This window comes from Cibotium barometz, chromosome 14 (assembly GCF_041138505.1).
Source record: "Cibotium barometz isolate CiBa-2024 chromosome 14, ASM4113850v1, whole genome shotgun sequence".
In the NCBI taxonomy this organism is placed as follows: Eukaryota; Viridiplantae; Streptophyta; class Polypodiopsida; order Cyatheales; family Cibotiaceae; genus Cibotium; species Cibotium barometz.
Genome location: NC_141059.1, coordinates 39,723,571 through 39,741,018, shown reverse-complemented (window position 1 = coordinate 39,741,018; position 17,448 = coordinate 39,723,571).

Here is a 17,448-nt window from a genome sequence, read left to right as displayed (position 1 = left end):
TTCTTTATCACGTATTTCAAAATACATTGGTGTTCGATAAGTGGCTATAGTATAAATGATAAATAGGGTTATTCTAATTGAGTCGATCAAGCAAAGGAAGAAAAAAATGAACCAATTTTTGGATAAAAGTCGTGGCATCGGTAACATTGTTGGTATATTTTTTACGCTTATACCGATAAAAATATCAACATGGATACTATTGCTTATATCGACAACTATATTGACTTGTGAATAAATTGAATATCGATGCTTAAATTGATGTACAATGGTGCATCATGAAAAACCCACATCTTTTCCTATTTCTACTATTGTGAGCATTTTAAAAGTATGTCTCTTTCAGTCCCCCCTCCTTCTCCCACCCATCCTTACACCCCCCTCAACCTCCTTCTCCTCTTTATGATTTTCTACTTTACATAAATTTTTTTAAAAATAATTTTATCTTTTTTTGAAATAATAATAATAATATATATTTTTGGGTATGGTGCAGGTTTCTCTACTGTCAAGTACCCCCTCTCTTTGTGTGAGATACCCCCCTTTATCTCTCTTTCCTGTTTTGTTTTTCTACTTTATATATTCTTTTTTTTGGAATACTAATGTCATTTTTTTGGTTTTTATGGTGTGTTGCAGGTTTCTCTACTCTTAGGTACCCCCTCTCTCTATTAGGTACCCCCTTTTTCTCTCTTTTCTATTTTTTCTTTTCCCTATTTTTATTTTTATTTTTCATATGGGCATGCATAGATGGTATCCCTAATGCATATAAGGCTGCTCTCTATGCATTAGGGCTACCCTTAGGGATGCCCTCTATGTATGCCATGCATAGAGGGTTGTGGGGTAGCCCTAATGCATAGAGGACTCCCCTCTATACATATTTAGGGTTGTCCTCTATGCACACCATACATATGGGCATACATATAGGGGAGCCCTAAGGGTATCCCTCTAATGCATAGATGGTAGCACTAATAATGTATAAACGGTAGCCCTAATGCATGTACATGCTTGTTTCAAATTTATGGTAGATCACCTCCTAGGCTGCAGAGACTAGCAATAAACCATGTTTGTATATGTATGGTAGAGGATATTTGTAACTTCTATTAGTTGCACTACTACCAATCGGGGGAATAGCCGCATGATGTAGATGCGCCACTAGGGCCAGAATATAGTGAGAGAGTGGCAACTATAGTGAGTTAATACTACAGGAGTATTGAATTATAGGATGCGACTATAGGTGCAGCTATGCACGTAGCTATAGCCATGTGCATAGCATACTAAGATAAAAACTTAGATTCTCTCGTGCTGGTGTAGCCTAGCTTTTGGCTTGACAACCTTAGTGCCTCTCCTCCCTTCCCAAAACTTGCACCAAAAAGACATATTTGTCCTCCTTCCATCTCTCCTACCTCAAGCAAGCAACTCGTGCTCTCTTCTCTTTGTGTGTTGTCAACTCCCCTATCTCGGAGGTTGTAGCCATCCTTGTAACTCTCACTTCTTATCTTATTGTATGTTAAGGCCAAAGGTTGCCCCAATCACACCTGGCCACACTTTTAGTTGATGGAAGGGAAGAAACCTCTCTTAAGGTGATGGAATGAGGGACCTCATAAGACCAGTGTGAAAGAGGATAAATCAGTGTTGTTCTATCAAGCACCTTCAATGCGCAGTTTTTGGAGCATCTGGCATGTAGCAGGGTTCGCTGAGTTGGCATAGCAAGGTTCAGTGCACTGTAGCTCAGAGATAAGGAGATTTGTGAATCATTTTTTTCCTCCTTTTTTCCCTTAAAAGTGTTCATTTTAACCCTTTATCAAATAAAAGGGTGCATTCACACATCCAGTATTTAGCCCTTAGTGTTCATTTTAACCCTTTATCAAATAAAAGGGTGCATTCACACATCCAGTATTTAGCCCTTGTTCACATGGTAGAAGGGGAACTTGAAACCATTGTAATTTGGTCTCATATTTTTTGACAATGTCAAAAGGAAATATCACACACACAAGGTTCCCAGCCCGGCTTTGGCCAAAAGGCATTGTATTTTTTCTCCCATGGTATGAGGGTAGCCGTACCAAAGCTCACCAAGTAGCTCAAAATGAGTGGATTTGGATGTATGATTCTCGATACACTTCGAGATGGTTGTGAGAGTAGCTGGCTCTTGCAAGTGGTGGTGTGCATGGGGGTTGGTGCCTTTCCCAAACACTACGATAATTCAAAAAGAACAAGGGTGGCTTCACCCAAGCGAATGGTGCTCAAATGAACTTGGTGTCTACATTGGGTAGATATGGCACATGCACGTTGACACATGCAAAAGTGGGTCTAGATGCGTCTATCCACGTTTGATGGACACTCCAATGTATCATTGAGGGGGAGTGCTAAGAGCGTTACAGTTGTGCAATGCTACATTGATATGGGTGATGGGTGAGATATGGAACACCTCAATTAAGAGGGGGTATTGAGAGATGTAATCACGGTGTTGTGTGTATGTGGGAAAGTACTCTATAGGTGCAAGATATTGTGGTAAGATAATAATGCCACATGTAATATTGTATAGTATGTGAGTGTTGACCAAAAGTGCCGAAAAGAGTGTGCCACATGGATGATGATGTGTAAAGTGGGATAAGGCTAGAAGGTGATAAAAAACAGAAGAAGGAGGGAGCATACACAAGAGAAGCAAACCCTAATCCATATCCATCAATCATAAAGAAGGAGAGAAGCCATAGTCATCATCTCTCTCACACACACAAAAGAGAACACAACATAGTGTTCTGTCCACACTACAAAGTAAACCTAATGTAATGTCCACATCACACATGACTAGCTGGACGCGGTCATAAACACACCACACGATATCCATCTACCATACTGTCACTCTGTCAGCACCCATGTGCTATCCTCCAGCTGTATACGAGCTTGACATTTCAACACTCCCCCTCAAGCTCGACATGTCCATCTCTAGGACTCCCAATCTAGTACGGAAATACTCAAACTTATCCTTACCAAGTGCTTTGGTAAAAATATATGCAACCTGCTCATCTGTCTGTACATATGTCAAATCAACTTATCCATCTAGCACTTTCTCTCTGATGAAATGATAGTGGACCTCAATATGTTTGGTCCTGGCATGATAAACTAGGTTGCTAGCAAGCTGAATACTACTCATGTTGTCACAATGAATGACAACTCTCATATCACTCTGTAACCTGACATCATCTAGCAACTTCTTCAACCACATAGCCTCACATGGAGCAGCTATGGCTGCTCCACGGTACTCGGCCTCTGTGGTAGATAAAGCAACTGTAGGTTGCTTTTTACTGCTCCAACTCACAGCTCCACTACCAAGGCTGAAAACATAGCCACTGGTAGATCTCCTGTCATATGCACTACCGGCCCAATCTGCATCTGTATATCCATAGACATGCATGTCTTTTCCTGCCTCATAGAAAAGACCATAATGCACGGTAGTTTTGACGTATCTCAGAATACGTCTCACAGCATCCAAGTGAGGTTTACGAGGACTCTGCATAAACTGACTTACCAAACCAACTGCATAGCTGAGATCTGGTCTCGTAATGGTCATGTAGATAAGGCTACCAACCATTTTTCTGTACATGGTGATATCATCAAGCTCATCACCCAAATCAGCCCTAAGCTTCATGTTTTGCTCTAATGGTGTCAACATTGGTTTGCATGCTGTCATACCATACTTTGCCAGCATGTCAAGTGCATATTGCCTTTGCACTAGCCATATACCCTTGCTTGTTCTTATCACCTCAATGCCAAGAAAGAACCTTAAATCACCAGGGTCTTTCATATCAAACTGTTTGCATAAAGAGGCCTTAACCTCATCAATGTCTTTCCCACAATCACCTGTGATAATCAAATCATCAACATAAATGACTATCATCACGATACCATCATGTGTCTTCTTCACATAAAGTGAAGAGTCTGCATTTCCAACCACAAATCCAATACTGACAAGATATCTGCTGATCTTGTCACTCCAAGCACGAGGTGCTTGCTTCAAACCATATATTGCTTTCTTTAACCTGCAAACAAAAGTAGGATATTCTGGATGTACATATCCTTTTGGCTGTTCCACGTACACCTCTTCTTGTAGTTCACCATTCAAGAAAGCATTTTTTACATCCATTTGATGTAAAGCCCAACCTTTTTGTGCTGCTAGTGCAATGATAGACCTCACAGTAGCCATCTTAGCCACTGGGCTGAAAGTTTCATCATAATCAAGACCATAAGTTTGTGCATATCCTTTAGCGACCAGCCTTGCTTTATGTCTCTCTAGGCTGCCATCTGACTTGCACTTTACCTTATACACCCATTTGCAACCAATTGCATTCTTTCCTTGCGGTAACTCAACCAATTCCCATGTATCATTTTTGTCCAAAGCATCCATCTCTTCATCCATGGCTTTCTCCCATACATGCTCTCCAATAGCCTCTGTATAGTATGTAGGTTCCACGTGCTTCACCATAGATGTCATGTATGCATAGTGCATAGCAAAATCTCGATATGTCAATCTTTCAACTGGATATCTGACTCTCTGGGATCTCCGCAATGCATGCGGGTCACTCTGTACACCTGTAACTCTAGCATGTGGTGGCACATATCTGTCCTGCCTAGCACCAGGTGTGCGTAAAACAGGTATGCCAAGCTCCTCATCCAAACTCTCTGAACTAGATGACTCATAACCTGTGATTCCAATTCCTTCGACCTTCTTCTTTCCTTTATCCATAGCACTACTCCCAGTGCTCACACTCTCATGCCTCAAACGTCCTGACCATGGACGTACACTGCTACTCTCAGCTTCTGCTGCTGGCCCAGACATAGTAGTAGAACTAGAACTTGCTTGTGGCAAGTTCACAGGCACATCTGCCTCAAGTGACTCAATGACTCCCTCATCTTTTGCTTTGTACCAACTAGCAAGCTCATCAAACACCACATCTCGTGAGATGACCACTTGTCTAGTTTGAGGGTTATAACATTTGTATGCCTTTCGATCCTGTGCATATCCAATAAATACACATTTCTCTGTCTTAGGATCCAACTTTCTTCTTCTTTCGTCAGGCACATGTACATAAGCTACGCATCCAATGTCTGGCCTGTAACCTGTATAAGCCGCATCTCTGGCATGCTTCCATGAATGGCTGCTGTAGGTGTTTTGTTCAGAATATACACTGCAGCAGCACATGCTTCTGCCCAATAGTAATCTGGCATGCTCTTTTCATTGAGCATTGCCCTTGCCACTTCACATATGACTCTATTCTTTCTCTCAGCCACACCATTCTGCTAAGGTGTATACCTGCAAGTCAACTATCTTCTTATTCCATGCTTCCTCAAGAAATGCTCAAAGGCTTTTGAGGTGTATTCACCACCTCCATCTGTTCTCAAACATTTAATCCAACAGCCATATTGCTTTTCTGCAAGAGCTTTGAAATCCATGAACTTTTCCAACACTTCACTCTTCTCTCTCAGAAAGTATATCCATGTCATCCTGCTGAAATCATCTATGAATGTCACATAGTATAGACTGCCTTTGATAGATGGGTTTTGTGCAGGACCCCATACATCACTATGTACGATCTCAAGTGGCCTGCTACTCATATTTCCTTCTCTAGGAAACCTCAACCTTGCCTGCTTTCCAAACTGACAGGCTTCACAAACATGCATATGTCCATCATATTTGAATCTAGGCAATCCACTGACAATGCCTCTTGTTTGCATGTTCTTTAATCTCTGTATATTGACATGTCCAACCTTTTGTGCCACATATCAATGTCTTGCACAATCCCATTGCTTTTAGAAAACATGGCTGAGCTCAATTCTGGTATGCCTGTATCTAGTTTGAATAACCTTCCTTCCTTTTTACCTTTGGCAATCAATTTGCAGCCATGCTTAAAGTCTTCCACAAAACAGCCATTCTCATTGAATCTTACTTGTAGTCCCTGCTCAACCATTTGGCCTACTGATGCCAAATTCTTTGTAATGGATGGTACATATAGCACTTTTGACATATTCTTCACATTTCCATCATGCATCCTCAAAGGCACACTGCCAACATGTGTTATAAGATGCTGAGTATCATCTCCTGTGACCACATAACCATTTGTACCCAATGGTTGCATCTTCTCAAACCACTCACCATGACATGTCATGTGGTTTGAGGCACCCGAATCCATATACCATGACTCATCTCCAGCATTCCGAGAATCCATTGTCCCCATAATGTGCTTCATTGCAAAAAGATGATTTGAACTCCCATCATTGTTACTAGTAGATGCATAATTTCCATGTTGTGGTCTTCCATTCCTGACATCATTCTGCTTTTTGTAACAATCTTTTGCCATATGTCCAAGTTTGCCACAATAGTGACATTCAATCCCATTCAAATTTTGTTGAGGACCTTGCGATCGTCCTCTACCACGAGCACCTGTTCCAACTCTCCCCCTATGGGATTGAAATCCACGACCTCCACGTGGTCCAAATGATGACTGTGAATTCTGAAAATTCTGATTTGATTGTGGTTGAGTAGACCTGTCATTCCAACCATGTCCTCCCCGGCCTCGAGGGGCAAATCTCCCCCTGCCTCAAGAGCCTCTAGATGAGTAAAAAGCCTGATTCCTTGCATGCTCATCATTACTGGATGAGGATGCACCACCTGTAATATTCATACCACCAAGTCCAAGCTTTAATTCTTCCACAATGAGCAATGACACAAGCTCATTAAAGTCTAGCATTCCTCCCAACCTTACTGAGATGGAAGTATCAAAAGATTTGTACTCCCGACCTAAACCACGCATTGTGAGAGCAACCAAATCATCATCATCCATTGGGGCATGAATTGATGATAGTGAATCTGCATAACCCTTGATTTCCTGAACATACTCATGTATACTCCTATTCCTTCGTGTTACACTGTGAATCTGTTGCTTTAGTTGTATCTTCCTTGCACCAGTGTCTGTCTCATACATTCCGCACAATATATCCCATGCTTCTTTCGGTGTATCTGCATCTTGGATGTGAATAAGCAAGGCATCTGTTACACATATTGAAAAGTAATGCAACACTTTCGAAGACCGCTCTACCCATTGCTTGTGAGCCACCAACTGAGCATTATTTGGTTGAGGAGGTAGAAATGGCTCCGGGTCTTCATCCGACGCGAGACTCCATAAACCTTTGCCTTTCAAAAAACTCTTCATTCGAAACTTCCACACTTGAAAGTTAGTTCTGTCAAGCTTCTCTCCAACAATTTGTATCGGACCATCTCCCATGTTTGCTTACAGATTGTACTCGAAACAATGTACTAAATGTACCCTGTAATGTCACACTTGCAAATGCTGTCCAAGACTTCAATCCTTTGTAAAATACTTCAAATATGTGTTTTGCATACACATTTACCTCCAAACACTCTCCAATGCATGTATCTCAACCATCCAAGGCATTACACTTCAAAAAAGTTTAGTTGAAATTTTTTGGTTTTTTCTCGCCAGAGAACCAGTAAAAAACCAGTCAAAGAATGATCCTTAATTCTTCAAAAAGTTGTTGAAATCCAAGTTTGATGTATGCTTTAGCTTCCCAATACTTTGCTCCAAGTGCTCCTAAGAGGAAATGACCAAATTCTTCAAGTTGAGTGAGCTACAATAAAAAATGTGACTCTCTGGTTTGCTTATTTCTGCATATGTCAGTGACCAATAGTCACTAAAAAGCTCATAGATTCTTCAAATCTCATCCAAATTCAAAACTTTTTGAATTAAAAGTTTAGCAACTCATAGCTCCTTGCTTGTACCAAAGGAATTAGTTCAATTTGATATAGACAAGGATTAATGCCTTGATTAGTAATGCTCTGTTTCTGGACAGAACTTCTGCAAACCTGCAAATCTCTGATTAATGACTTCAATGAGCTTCAAATACATCACATGAGATGCCCCAATTGTAATACAACTCTCAATCACACTTTTGCTAAGCACTCCAAGGTTTAAAGCACCAAGTTTGATGTTCAAATGAGTGAATTAGACCAAAAACTTTTCAAACTGTCCAAGAACCTGCTCCAGAAAGTGCCGCCTACTCCAGAGGGCTCTAGGGATGGGGCATTAGTACATTCACTTCACCAGCACCTTAGCAATGACCTAAGCTAACATGTGCTTGAAGGGTTTGACTCAATTTTTCCTCTAGCATTCGGGGGGTATGTTCTTTGTTTTGCAGAAGTTCACAAAACCAGAATTTTTCCTTCACACATCACTTGAAATGCATCAATTTTTGCATGAATGATTTGCTCCTGAGTTGCTAGTACATGTGCCCTTCCAAATACATGAGACCTTCACTTCTTTGCTTGCATTTCCCCAAATACATGTGCCAAAATACATTCATTCACAAGCTTTCCATGAAAGCTTCAAAACAGAAATTTTCTGCTTGCTTTATGCACTTCAATCTTCACTGAACCTGCTCTTTGGCACCTGCAATCCGCTCAAGGGAGTTTTGCTACTCTTACCAGTTAGGCCAAGCTTCAGATCTGTAACCGAGGTGAGCTCCACAACTTTCTTTTGCTCCACAGCTTCAATGGAAATCTTCACAGCTTCTTCTTCTTCTTCCCTCTTCTCTCACTCACTCTCACAACACAACTAATGAGCTCTAGGCTCTGATACCATGATAAAAAACAAAAGGAGGTAGCACACACAAGAGAATCAAACCCTAATACATATCCATCAATCATAAAGAAGGAGAGAAGCCATAGTCATCATCTCTCTCTCACACACAAAAGAGAACACAACATAGTGTTCTGTCCACACTACAAAGTAAACCTAATGTAATGTCCACATCACACATGACTAGCTGGACGCGGTCATAAACACACCACACGATATCCATCTACCATACTGTCACTCTGTCAGCACCCATGTGCTATCCTCCAGCTGTATACGAGCTTGACATTTCAACAGAAGGCCTATATCATTGTATGGTTCATTGTGAATGCAATAGAGAACTTGTGTTGAGTGCCCACTAGCTTCTAAATGCTTGCAAAAGGCTCTTATTAGGGTATGCTTTCCAGGGTCGAAGTGGGGCCATGCAATTTTCCAATGCTAGACTTGTGGTGAATATCAAAGCCCATATGGAGCATCAATCAACGAGTGTGAGCACTATGCAAGCAATACTTAAGCAAGGCTATCATCTAGCATGCATTATCTACAAAGGCAAAACTTAGGCACGTTGGGGGAGCAATAGGAGAAGTGGGGTTGCAAATTTTCATTAGAGAACTATATCTAGAAGGGTGGCCCAAAGGGGGAAGCAAGAGGTTGATGCTAGGTCCTAAAAGGGGTAAATTACAGAGCTGATTTATGTGTGGCTTTAGCTAAGTTTCAGCCATAGATGTACACCTCTTAGCAGGTTTTGTGGCCATTATTTATCAAAGCCATCATGTACAAAAGCCAAGGAAATCCATAGGAAATGTATATTTGAATACAACTTGTAACATTATTGGTTATAATCATTATGTAGATGTTTTAATATTTGGTTAATAATCAAGGTAGTAGTTTTCTTATTTTGAAGCCGGACATTATAGCTTGAAGATACAATCTACAGTGTTGGTAGCATAGTATCTTTCTTCAAGATTTAAATACTTGACAATGATACCAAGGAGGAAATAGGATTTGTCCGAGTGAGGAAAAAATCGCTCAGCCCACATGCTCCCATGTCCGAGAACAAATTGAAGGTGATGAGATTCTCTTGGGATCCTTTGATTTTGTACATGATAAATATACCTTGAAAAAAAAACAAGAGGAGAGATGGATAATCAATGAACATCTCATAGTCTGCATCATGTAGCGTAGAGGAAAACTCTCCTCCAAGTAAGAGACATTGCCCAGATGGTGAAGTAAATTGTGAAGCTGAGCCAAACACGTTCTGTGATGGCTGTGGGTGATGGCCTCTATAACACCACCAGTAGACACACAAGAGGAAAATGTATAGGGATCAAAACGTGGGGACATTAGGATCCCAGCTCAAATGACACCAATCAACTCAGGCTCTATCCCTTAACCTCCTGGTGACATAAATGAACACTTATACACCTTCAATCCATGGCTAGGCTACCACCTCCAACTATCCTTGATAGTCATACTACCAAACCTCCAAGACTTGAGATTTTTAGCCTAAAAGCCTCAATTTAAGCTCAGATGATGAGTAGCTGACCTAAATCTCTCTCAACTGCCCCAAACAAATCAGATATTGACTGTCACCCAAATCAAACACTAGCTGGTGACCCCAGGCAGAAAACTATATGCCAACATCAACACACTTCAAAACCTATCTAAGAACTTCAAAACCTATCTAAGAACTTCAAAGCACTCATCTTCACTCCTTTGCTGACCTGAATTCACTTCAGTTGTGCTGCTGATGCAAAAATGACAAGAAACTGCCTCCAAAATTCTCTTTTTATCCCCATCCCAAAATGAGTCCTCATGGATCTTCTTTAATCCTTTAGCTTCAACCAACCTTATAGCCACAACCTCAAGGGCTTACTAAACTCTTGGTCAACCTTCTTCTGAGTCCTCATGGATCTTCTTTAATCCTTCAGCTTCAGCCAACCTTATAGCCATAACCTCAAGGCTTGGTCAACCTTCTTCTGAGTCAACCCTTAATAACTTCCCTTGTATCCAAAAAGATTAAAAAAAACCCTTTTTGAGCCCCTAGATATACAATTTCCTGTAGTATAGCTGACATCCTTCAAACCCTTTCTGACAGCATTCTCTCAACTGAAGATGACTTTTCCAATTATAAGGCAGCTCATACGCCCTAGATCATCACACTTACCTTATAACCAATAAAGATTCCCCCTTTATAACCAATCTTCTAATATTCCTATCTGCACTCTTCTAGACCCAAATTGAGGCTTGCATTCTCAACTTCATTGTTGCTTCTAACTTGAATCTCCTAGCTGCTAAACCACAGCTCCTTGTCATGTTTGCTCACAAATACAAACTTAACACCTCCTTGTCATGTCTGCTCACAAATACAAACTTAACACCCCCTTTACCTAGACTTGTCTTAAAAGCCCCATCAAAGTAGAGAGTTCCATCTACATCTTGCAGTTCTTCATGCAACCTATGGTTAGGAACCACCTGTTTTTCAATATCCTTAATAGGCTTGGGCTTCACTTGTACCTCTTTGTAGGTGAACATGGCTACCATATGGGCTCTTACACTATCTTCCGTAATAAAGCTCATATCAAATTCCTGCAATGCCATGATCCACTTTTGCACTTTTGGATTATCCCTAGGATACTTTATTACATGTGGTAGAAGGTTATAGGAGGTAAGCATAATAAAAGGTGTATAAATCAGACAGGACTTCAATCTCTTGGTAGCATATACAAGTGTCTAGACCAGCAGTTCTACCTCATGCTAGGTCTTCTCAACCTCACCCTTTGCCCTGTTGATGTAGACGATAGGTCTCATATATGACTGCTTGGTTCCTTTCTGCATCAATAGTTCCCCTAATGCATGTTTCCCAACACCGAGACTTAGATAAAATAGTTGGCTCCAATCTCGAGGCGTTATGACTGGTAGGGTGGACAATGTTAATGGCTCACCCTAACCCTCCTTGAAACACATCCAACAAGAGATTGCCTAGTGAACTGCAACTATTGTGAGGATCTTTCTGATGGCCGAGCTCGTAACTCTTGAGGTCTCCAAGCTCTACAACTCCTTGAGAAGCAATTCAACCGTGCTTTCCAGAAGCATTGTCACACTGTCGCGTTGCACTATGTGTACTCGTCCCTCCTCTCACCTTACATCACTCACACACACTCACTAGCATGCATTAGAGATAGATATTAGCAAGAGGATTAGCAAAAGTGCAAGACTCTATTGAACAATGGGAGTGTCTCTTGTATTATGAGAGAAATTCACTTATATACATGGCCATAAGTGTTTACACTCACTTAAACTGTGGCCGGCCAGGCACTTTAGGCTCATAAGAGGCCTAATGCTATTACAATGACTACTCTCATAATATATCCTTGAGTTACATCACTTAGGACTTCATCCTAACTTACTACCACACGCTCTTGAAGTGGGAATTGCCATAAGTATTTTGTCAAACCATTACGGACGCCCGTCCAAGTTGTAGATTTGGACGCCATTGCTTCATATCTTGAATGTATGACCTTTTGGTGTATCTACCTTGACTCCTTGATATAAGATAATGGTAGTAGCTCTTGTTAACCCTAGAAATGGGTTAACATTCCCCCCTTCCTGATGGCGATTGTGTCCTTACACATGATCGTGTTGAAGACCTTTGTGTGCAGAGAATTGACATGTTTGTAGATGGCTTTGATGTTGATCAACATTCAATGGTATTTTGTTCCTCCGGAAGGAATATAAAGGGTTAGTTAGTAAAACCTTAGTGGTTTATTGGGAATTCCTAACGGGTTCGGGGGGTGGGGTTTTTGCGAAATGATTGCATTTTTTATATTTTTGTGAGCATGATTTCTTTTCTCACTTTGTTTTTGGCAATCAAAATCTAGGTTGCATGTGATTTGTGTGAGTGGGGAAGCTAAGAGTTGTTAATGATGGGGGAGAAGAGAAGGAAGGATCCAGAGGAATGTAGAAAAAATCATTAAAATGAGATTGTGTTTCTCAGCTCCTCAGTTGATTCATTGAAGCGACATTCATCATTTGAAGAAATTGGCCTTCGATGATGTCCCTTTGTGTGGTAGGATTCTTTTCGTAGGGCCTATTCCTAGATGCTTCTTCCCATGTGATTTTTATGTTTTTATGTATATTTAAGTGCTCTTATGAACTAGATATGCATGAAGTACAAGAATTGAGTCATATAGACTCTTATTGAACTACTCTCTGTTGAAGTAGTCACGTGTTGGTGAGGATTGAAAGAATTACGTCGACTTGCGAGGCTAACATAGATATCTTCGCTAAGGATTGGAGATCATTGATTTGTGAAGATAGTAGCATCATTTGGAGAAGTTTGTAATTTGAAAGAAAATTCTAGGTGATGGGTTATACCATTGACCAAGCTTTTGCCCACCATAGCCCCCCCATCCAGAGATGTACCTAGAAATTTGTTGATGGTGAGGCTTTGGTGTAAATGTTCTCCAGTGCATGAGCGTGGATATGTACTCATGGAGTATCAGCGACATTAATTTAGCTAAAAGAATAGTAAGCTATAAGCTTAAGAAAAATATAATGGCTATTGAAGATCGTTGGGAGTTGCTTAAGCCGTGAAGTGTTAAGTCGTGAAAGGATTAAAACGTGAAAGGGCTTAAGATGTGAAAGGCTTAATAAGTGAGAAGCTTAATTCATGAGAGTGCTCAACCTATGAGATTGTTAATTCATGAGAGGATTAAGCCATGAGATGGATTAAGCTGTGAGAATTTTAAGCCGTGAGAAGGCTTAACCCATGAGAAGGCTTAATTCATGAGATGCTTAAGCCGTGAGATGGCTTAATTTGTGAGATGCTTAACCCATGAGATGCTTAAACCATGAGATGGCTTAATTTGTGAGATGCTTAACTCGTGAGAAGGCTTATTTCGTGAGATGCTTAAGTCGTGAGATGGCTTAACCCGTGAGATGCTTAAGCCGTGAGAAGGCTTAACCCACTATGAGATTACAGGGTTTTAGCCATGAGATTGCAAGGTTTTACCTTGATGATTTTTTATTTTAAATGTTTTTATGGCTCAACTAGGGTATGACTTACGAGCAACAGGTTCTTGTGCACTTATGCTTCACATCCAGAGGGGTGAAAAGAGCATTGTGAGTTTATCTTTGATGCACTCATAAGTCTTCGTTTTGCGGACATAGTTATTGTTTCTTGAATTTGTGGCTCAATTGTTATAGAGGCGGTAGGTAAGGCTTCTGGGTGGTTGCCAATGGGGTTGAATGAACACACAAGCTCTTATGTAGGTGCTGTATGCATGAGAGGGGTTGAGTGACTCGCTTGGTGTTGCTTGGGTTTCCATTCTTGTCGAACTTTAGGTGAAGCTTTTGGGTTAAAGTCGGGGGCAAGGCTATCTTCACTTTGTTCAATTTTGGCAACCATATGAAGGGATTACCATCATAGTATCCTTGTTGTTGAAGCACATGCATAGGCACCCATCTTTGATGAACATTATAAATTGGTGGCTGATGCTTTTGGGTGCTAAGGTTTCTTTCTTTGTGCAAGCTTAGGGGACCTTTTGGTTTCCTTGGGAAACCAAGATTCGTTATTTCCTTTGTAGTACCCTTGTGCTTGCAGTAATCTTTTCGGTACCCACACTTGTTGATATGTTAGAGTTCTTTGAGGAACTTGCATAGGCTTTTGTGGATGGTATAGTGGAGTACTTTTCCTTGGCCTTTGAGTATTGTGTTGAGGAAGAGGCTTTGACTGTCGAGGCACCCAAATTTGTAGCCTTGAGCGACAAGCAGTTGCATCTCCACCCACATTTTGATACCATTAAGATAACTTGATCTTGGCTGTCTTGGTGGAGTTTTCTTTTTGGTTGTAGTGGAAGGTTGTGGGCCCTCTGTCACATTGGTTGGCGCAGAGATTGCGGGCTTGAGACTCATGGGCATTGTTGATGATGAGGCTAGAGTCTCTTGTGGAGTGGTTGTTGATGATGAGGTTTTTGAGTATGCGGCCATCTCCATTGGTGAGGTTTGTTGATGAAGAGGCATTAGCTCCGGGGTTTTTTCTTTGAGTTCCTTGCTAGAGATAGATGGTTGCACATGGGAAACTTTTTCAGGAATAACTGTTGATTGGCGAGGTTTTGGCATTGAACTTAGTTAGTGAGGATGGAGTGGAAGGGGTAGATGCTTTATCAGAGTCGTTGATACAAATGGTCGGTCTTTGTGTAGAGGGGCTTCCAAGGAAGAGGCTTGTAACTTTTTGTGCTCAGCATCATAGAAATCCATTAGGGTTGGATCCTCTTCTTGTGGCAGTATGGTATTGTCAACTCTATGTCGTTGACCATCATGATGAACCTATCGTTCGCTGGTAAAGCATAGTCGTGCTTGTGCAACAATAGTCCATTTATGCCCCAAGATATACATTGGTAAATCATAGTGGTACTTCTAACACATACTCAACCACAAAAAACTTGCAAGTAAGGGGGTTAGTTTCAATATACATTGTATGTTTAAAGTATCCTAAACATGGCATGTTCAAGTCTTGTGTGAATGGAATTCTTTCAGGATGAGCATTGAGTGTTGGTTGACCTAATAAATCCCATAACGCGAGGGTCAAGATATTGTGTTCTCATGTTGGATAAAGCTATTCTTGGATTGTGGTGATTTTATTGGAAATTTCTAATCCAACCATAATTCTTGGAATATTCTCAGTAAGGTATGTTAGAAGTTCCATCTCCTCCAAGGTCTCTTCCTCTCGTAATAGCAATTGCACAATGCCTGCAGGAGTGTTCAAGGGGTGATTGTTTGCAAGGATTCATCAATTGAATACAATGAGTCACATATCCAAGTTCCACCAAGGATGACATCATACTCAAGGAGATCTCCACCAATTGTTTGAGTAGCATAGCTAAAGTAACATGGAACTTCAATGTTTTGACCATTGACTCCTCTTGCAAGACCATTGTCTTTAAGGATGATTTTAGGTTGTCCCAATGACACCCAAGTGTCTACTATATGTCATGATGTTATGACTAGCTTGAGGGCCAATCAACACGCATTTGCGTTTAATATCATTGCTTGTAGGGAAATCCAACCATACCATGATAGGATCTTCAAGTGGAACCATGGATGTTTCAGTTTTTATTTCAGCTTCAGATCCCATTTTGGTTTCATATTCCCATTCACTTTCATCCTCTTTTTGTCTCTTAGCTTTTTTAAGAGTACCCATTCCCAATGTGTACCATTGTACCCAATGTGTATAATGGTACACTCGGTCCTCTGACAGTTCTAACTGAGGTCTATTTGGAAACTTGTGAATCCTCACATACCTGTTCTATGGAGCTCTTTATGTCTTGGTATAACTCGTGTTTAGCCTTTAAAGGTGCAAGTGCTGATGCTCTGCTAGCTTCACCACCATGAGAGAAGAGCACTCCTCCAAATGAGGATTTGAGAGATTGCTTTCATTTTGTAAGGGATTCATCAAATTCCTCATGTGATTTTTAACCCGCATAATTCGTGCAATCTATCTTTAATTACTCTTCTGTAGAGAGTACGTCTTCCTCTTGAAAGGGAAAGCGATACTCCTCTCGGTTTTGTATTTTGGTTGTATTTTAGGATTGGCATTATTAGGTCTAATCACAATCGGTGATCTTATATGACACTCAACAATGCTACGCATGCTCTCCTGAGCTTGCTTTTTGAGTTCCACATACGTCATGTGATCATCATGATTTTCAATTTGGGGTGGTTGGGCGGGTTCTAGTTTTTGGATTGGTTTGGGAGGTGCACCTAGTGCCAAATTAGAACTTGTTTTATCCTCACTTAATGACGTACTAGAACTTGTTTCATCTTCTGAGTTTCTTTGGATTGTCAGGTTTTCATTATGTTTGTGCAATGCGATGAGAATGAGCTTTCTTTCTCCGGATTGGATACAATGATCAAGTTGTATAATCTTTTTATTCTTTAAGCCCATCATGAAATATCTCTTTATTTGAGCATCATTTAGTTTCTTCCATGGCTCACATTGTGAGTAAGAGTTTTATTCGAAGGATAAAATTATTTTCTGTTTTCGCTCAATTGAATAGAGTTATGTCATGGCGCTCCACCGATCACCTTGACAAGCCATGGATGAAGGCTTTTTTCAAGGTCCTGAAGTTTGTCTTGATCGCCCGACATCAATGTGATGAACCATCGACTAGCCTTTTCCACTAAGCATAGGTTCAACGCATTTACCTTGGTGGGAAAATTTGGATTTCTAAAGGCTTCACATCTCTGTTCAAACATTTGAATGAATTGAACAGTATTAGTTATTCCATTATATTTATCCATGATTTTTGAAAATTTATACGACGTTTTTGTATGAGTCATTGAGGTCGTGTGTGAGTGCTCTTGTGGGTAGGGACTCACTTAGTCTTTGGGCAACCCCCCATTTCTAGATTAGTCCAAGGTGTGGGCATCTAGGGTTTGCAAAGGGTTAGTACCTATAGGATTTGTAGAAATGTTAGGTAAAGGACCAAAGCTCAGTGGGATTGAAGTGATAGGGGGTGTAAAATCCGATAACACACTTGTTGTTGGCATGGCAAATGGTATTGGAAGTTGCAACTGGGGCATAGATCTCAATGGCTCGAGGATGTTAGCCATTGGGTTTAGTCCCCGTGTGTGAGCCCTCGTAATCCTTCTATCGTTGCCATATCTTGACATTACTAATTTCTCCTTTAATAAGTAAGCACACGTTTTTTTTTTGCTTTCTATATTTTCTCATAGTCCGTTTACAGCCTCAGGAGGCCTGACGTACTCTTCGTTGAGTCAAACGAGTGTCCGTTTGCCCTAATTAGCT